The sequence below is a fragment of the Mytilus californianus genome, unplaced genomic scaffold, assembly GCF_021869535.1.
Source record: "Mytilus californianus isolate M0D057914Y unplaced genomic scaffold, xbMytCali1.0.p SCAF_3, whole genome shotgun sequence".
Classification (NCBI taxonomy): Eukaryota; Metazoa; Mollusca; class Bivalvia; order Mytilida; family Mytilidae; genus Mytilus; species Mytilus californianus.
The window spans coordinates 30939389-30946132 of record NW_026262679.1 but is presented as its reverse complement, the minus strand read 5'-3'; positions in this window follow the sequence as shown (position 1 = coordinate 30946132).

Sequence of the window (6744 nt, the reverse complement as noted above, 5' to 3'; positions counted from 1 at the left end):
TCTTCTTTTAGTATCTGAAAAGAAACATGCCAAGTTTGTCTCTAACTTTCTCTAATTTCATTATTAGATATTCCCCTGACATGGTGCGTTTAAAATTACTTTCTTCATTTGTTTGTGCTCATCAGCACAGAGAGAATGTGTTTATACGAACAGACAATATGGAATACCATATTTTTAACATTGTTAACGATTTCTTCTAAGAAAATGATTGTTAATACGTGTTATCAAAGATTGTGACAAAGCTTAAATTGATAATAGCATGCTGGATTGTTGAAAATACCCTTTAAGTCTTGGATAAGGTACTTCCGTTGAAGATCAGTTTGTCTCCGGTGAGACACTTTTGATTTTTCGTCTCTATATACTATTCTACTACACTACATACCATTATTATAAAAAAAACTTCTTATTTGGCAACAAATTCATTCAAATAAATCTAAGTGTAACTCTCTTTAATTTGTTTGTCCCACTTATCAGATATTGAATTTGTTTTTGTTGTGCATCATTGTGTCTTATTTTGAAGAAGAAAACCAATTAAAACACTAGTTACATTCAACAATACCTGCAGAAATCAAAGAGACATTAGCTGGCAAATTCATTACAACCGAGATTTGTAACATACCAATTACACGGCTGTCCTTCGGTATATCGAGAAAAAATATCGTGAAAGCATCAGTCACGGTGACCAGGCATTATAATCGGATCGTTAAAGATCAGGTATCGGATTGTGAAAACAAGTTGATACACCTCAACTGTTAAATCTGTGAAAATATCCGTTGTATTATGATCAGTCTTACAAAATCAGAAAAATAGAAATATGTCTGTCAAAATGGTTCAACTTCCTTATTGATACTGTGCACTATGGTGAAGAATTAATGCAGTATTTATAAAAAAAAAAAAATCCCCGAAAGGTGGCACATAAGCCAAGGCGAATTATTAAAGAAAAGAACACGTTTTTGATCTAAAATGGTCACATTCTAATAAATCATGATATATTTGAGACTCAATCTTTTGTTTGTCAGATAGCTCAGTAAAATTAAAGTGATGTTTTCCTTGAAAAGGTTAAGATTATTTTTTAACAGTAGGATTTTTTAATTTTCAATCAAAATTGATCATTAAAGATAGCAACACGTTATTTTGGTTGTGAAAACAATGAGTGACTAGCCAAGACTATATATTTTGCTCATCATTGAAAGCCGCACAGTGACATATAAATGTTTACATCTACGTCATTTGATCTCTGGTGGATGATTGTCTCATTGGCAATCATACCACGTCTTATTTTTCAACCGAAAATAAAATTTATTTTACAATATACAATGTATTTTCTTAAATTGATTGAAGCGTGGGATCGATTTCCTAGCTTGGTCTGTAAATTTTTAATTGCGATTTATTTCCGATCGTAACAAGTCTGGATTCTCTTTTTCTGTTATACTTTTTTTCACACGCCTCTAATTTGAAACCCACGCAATCAATCATCATTTTCCATTAAAACTCTAGCTCAAATAGATATTTCACAAACTTTGTGAATTTTTTAATAAAAAAAGTATTACTTTTTACAAAAATATTCTCCCCTTTTTTGATAATAAATCGACAAGGATCTTCTTGTTATTGATATAAATGCTGTTCGGATTCAATCACGACATAAAGATGTTAACGGACGGATAGACATACAGTAATTGCTTTAGAAACGTTAATAATCAGGATATATATTTATATATAAATATATCACACAGTAGTTTAAACCGTTAATGCAATTTTAACAAGAGGGATTTTTAAGGAAGAATAATACAACCTGTAGAAAGTTAATAAACAAATATTTATAAAATGACAAACTTTATGAGAAATCCTTTTAACTGAAATTACTTTTATGTACTTATTGAGTTTAGAAAGGACAAGTTAAAGCTCGGTACCTGTTCATGTGCATGTCCATTTTACTATTTTGCCCTAAAGACATGCGACGCTGCTGGCATTCAGATCTTTTATTGTGTATGTATAATTTGTTCACGACCTTTTTTTACACGAAGCAAGTAAGAGATTGACATATTGTATTGAAATTTGACGATTGTAGAAAACAGTATGTTGATTTTTAGATGTATTTTGTGTTCCGATGGCTTGCTGTCGAATCGAGGTATAGAAGTATCTCCTACGATTCACATGTACACGAATACAAACAGCTTATTGATATTTGTCTTTTTACTCCTGAGTGGCCTCAACGTATTCCATTACGGTTCTTATCAAGACCCTAATTCATGCGTCATTGGTATCAATAACAACATCTCCTACATGAATCACATGGTTTTATTCAGCACACCATTATATCAACCTTACAAATGGAGTGCTTAGTCTGTGCCATGCAACTGGAGATTGAAATAATTACAAGATTCATTATAAATGGTTTTTCGTATACTAGTATTTTCGGACAAATGTATGTTGTAACACGTGATACATTTTCACGCTATGCGGACTTCATTAACCGTTTCGCATGCATAGCAGGCAATGGTCACATGCACACTGATGACGTAACTGGTTTCGGCATTTTTTTAAAATTCTTCCCTCAGTTTAGTTTTTACCTTAAAATGTATCGTCTCAACAGATGTAGGATAAACTCAAAATAAATGAGCTACTGTTGTCTTTACTTCAAAGACTATTATTTTAAATGAACGTATTTTCCAATTGTACAATTATCATTTCAAAGCTGTTACATACCCTTTGCTGCTTTGTATGGCGTTTAAATATTTCAGTTTATACGTTACACTCGGGTATATTTACACTATACGAACCTCTTTAACAGGGTTGTGCTTTTTATATAAAAAATGCCACAACAGAGATATGTGGAGACACGACTGAAATAGACACTTCATAAGTTTATGATTGCCCATCAAGAATTGGTTGACAGATACGATGTTTCGGTGTTTCAACTCACTAGAGACACGTTTTTGCGGCTTTATATTTTAAAATAACTGTAAAGTTGTTAAATCTAAAAAAAAAAAAAAAAAAATAAATAAATGTGGCCTATACCCGATTATGATATTTTGACTTTCTGTGAATTCGAATGCGGACGATGCATGCATGTCAAGAGAGATGTTTTCACTGTCGGCCCTTCTGGTCTTCCTTTGGAGTTTATGCAATTCCAACAGTTGTTTTTTGTTACCTTGACTGTCTCTTTCTAATCACAATCAAATCAAGATTACTACATATATCTATTAATTGCTGTCATATAAAAAATAAGTACATTATTTAAAATCATACCAAGTGTCGATATTCTTCGATAATATCACCAAGGAAAAAGACGTAAACAATCCATTCATAAATCTTAATAGATCCTCCAAAGTCGTCAAGTTCTGTCAGAAGGAATGCGCTGTAGCAGACCATAGCAGCTAAAAAGAATGTCTGTAACAAAAGAAATGGAAACTTATTTGCAAGTACTATAAGTTGGAATCCAGTGTGGTCAGACGCGAGAACCAACGTATAGCAAAATGAAAAACTTACGTTTTTCTACCGCGTATATAGATGGTCATATGAAAACTTTGCATAACATTTAAAAAAAAATCCTTTTAAATGTTTTAAACTTTGTAATTGATTTATTATCTAAAAAAGTAAAATAACAAAATTACCGAACCCCATGGAAAATTCAAAACGGAAAGTCTCTTATCAAATGGCAAAATCAAAAGCTCAAACACATCAAACGTATGGAAAACAACTGTCATATTCCTGACTTGGTATATGACATATCTGTTCACTCTCTAGTAATTATATTTCGAAACTCTAAAACTTAAACTATCGGTTCAGAACTAGAAATATAATACTACACGTAAATATTTTAATACTTAATACTCTTATGATATAGAAACATCATGATATTGTATAAACAGAAAAAAGTAAAATCACAAAAATACCGAACTTCAAGGAAAATTCAAAACGAAAAGTCCTTTATCAAATGGCACAATCAAAAGCACAAACACATCAAACGAATGAAAAACAAGTGTCATATTCCTGACTTGGTACTGAAGCTTGCATTTGTTTTCTTGTTCTGTTACATCATGTACACATACCAGCGACAGAAACCTCAAAATGTCAAATCCATCCTCAATGACATTTATGGAAAGCAAAAACTATGCTTCTAATTGATCGATATTACCTTGATCGAAACATATTTTATGCAATAAATTTGTTCCCATGTTTGAAAATATTGAAGTACAAGTATGTATCTATGGTGACCATTTAAAGGCCTAGATGTCATTCGAAAGAAAGTGTAATACAATGAATACTAGCAATCTATAAGATAAGAAAACCACTCGCATACGCGTATTTTTTATATTTATTACACATCTATAACGTATTATCGACAAATAATATTTCATTCAGTGATTGTTAATCGCAAGCTTATTAATTTTCGAGTTTTTTGCCTAAGTTTAGCGGATCGCGACATTGAATAACAACAAAAACATAGCACGTGGAAAACGTGACAGTTACGTGAGTTGTAAGAGCCATGACATTTGTTTTTATATTTTCCATGCGTTCCCATTTGTTAATCAAACTTTTCCTTAACAGTTGTTAAATGATTTGTTTTATTAAATTTGTAGTTTAAGAATCTGTTATTACTATTTACCTTCAAGCGCACGTTTTTTTTTACATTCTTAAATCATGGTTTTCCCCTCGCACTTGCGCTGTGCGGTAGCCGAAGTTATAACGAAAGGTCTCGTAGTTAAGGTCACTGCATACGGGAAAATATAGGTTCACGTTCACATTTTTAGAGTAACACTTTTTTTTTTAAATTTGAAGTTTCATATGACTTTAAACCTGTGGGACATGAAAAATCTTACTCTGTGAAGAACCAAATTACATCCTACAACACATACACCATTAATTGTCGAAATGCTCATCTGGTGAAGTACAATTGATACCATTTATGTTATTTAGATATATTGATTATGTTCTGTTACTCAAGAACCAACATTTGGATGAGTGCTTGCATCTCATATATCCCATATTGTTTTCTGTTTGGTATTAAATTAGTAATTAGATCCATTTTGTTACATCTTGTGATACGTTTATTTGGCAATCGCCATAACAGTCAGCAGGGTTTAAGAACATCAGTTGTTATACCTGCTAGTCAAATGCGTTTTGTTGAAATATACTTTTTCACTGTTTGGTCTTTTGGAAAATGTTGTTTGTGCTGTATTTAGACCCTTCTACCAAGAAATTTGTTTTGCAAGCACACGTATAAATATTGCGGGTTTTATCCAACGCAATCATAGGTTTGAACGTTGTTTTCAATTTAGACGTGTATATATATATATATATATATATATATATATATATATAAAATGACTGAATAATAGCCAACGATAAATCTTACGGGGCGATGGATCATATAAATATGATACAGTACACTACAAAATATAATATATAACCAGTCTAAAAGGGTACAACATCACCAAAAAATGACAACGAACGAACAAATGTAACTATAAATATTTCGGATAACAGATATCCTTCATCAGTATAAGCACGATGGAAAATGAATCAGATAAATCTATTCTGATTATTAAACTATAGCAATCTTGAATTCTATACAATAAAAAAAGTGAAACAGTTTCACCCGAACATCATATGTAGAGACGCTAATAAATTTTTAAAATTTTCAAAAAACGACTCAAAGACATGCCTAAAATGAAAATAGTAATTAGAGATATGAACTGGCACAACTCTAAATTCCAAAATGACGTCAGTTAAGATGTTACAACAACTGCGTGTAAATACATTCCCAAAAAAAAAAAAAAACAGCACTGATCGATATAAGCTGGTAAAATATGACAAACAGAGGCTGCGTATTTATCATTCCAAATAAATAGCAGTTTTATAATGAAAAGAAAAAATAATAGTAAATTTTGGACTAAGGTTAAAAAATTGGACTTGGATGCGTACTTGTACATCCCTACCAAATGAAAAGAACCCTGGTATTTAAACTAGTAAAATTCAAAGTCCGGAGTAACTGGAAACAAATGATGTCAGGAAAATGAGTGATGGTAGGGAAAATGAGTGACTCATTCTATGTTTTTTCATTTATGCCCTCTGGGGAAACTGTCCTTAGCTTTCTTATCCAAAACCTTTCCTTAGCAAGTCTTTCGGCCCTTGACCAACCCTCGTTGTGGTCTATGATTGTGATTGTAAGGTTTTTGAGATCAGCTTGGGCGTGCCCAGGTGATTTCAAATGACGACTTACGGGGAGGTCGGGCTTGCAGGTGTAGTCAATTCGATGACCATTCATGCGTTTGTTGAATGGCTGTTCTGTCTCGCCAATATACTGCATGCCACTTCGACACTGAAGAAGGTATACAACATTCTGTGTTTTGCAAGTTACATTACAAAATATAGTGTACACAGACCCAGTGGAGTGGCAAGTAAATGTTTGAGTATTCAGTATTTGTTGGCAAGTCAGACATCGTCTGTTACCACACGACTTTCACCATCCTGCAGTTGAACAGCTTTTATTAGAGGAGACGTCAGCTCTCACAAATAAGTCTTTCAGACTTGCTGGTCTCAGAAAAGCTAAGACAGGAGGATTGGGAAAGATCTTGGATAATTTTGGGTGATTGGCAATAGTTTGCCAATTGACACGGATCAAACGTGAAAGGTTAGTAAAGGCGGGATGATCCGTGCCAATTGGCAAACTATTGCCAATCACCCAAAATTATCCAAGATCTTTCCCAATCCTCCTGTCTTAGCTTTTCAGTATTGTTA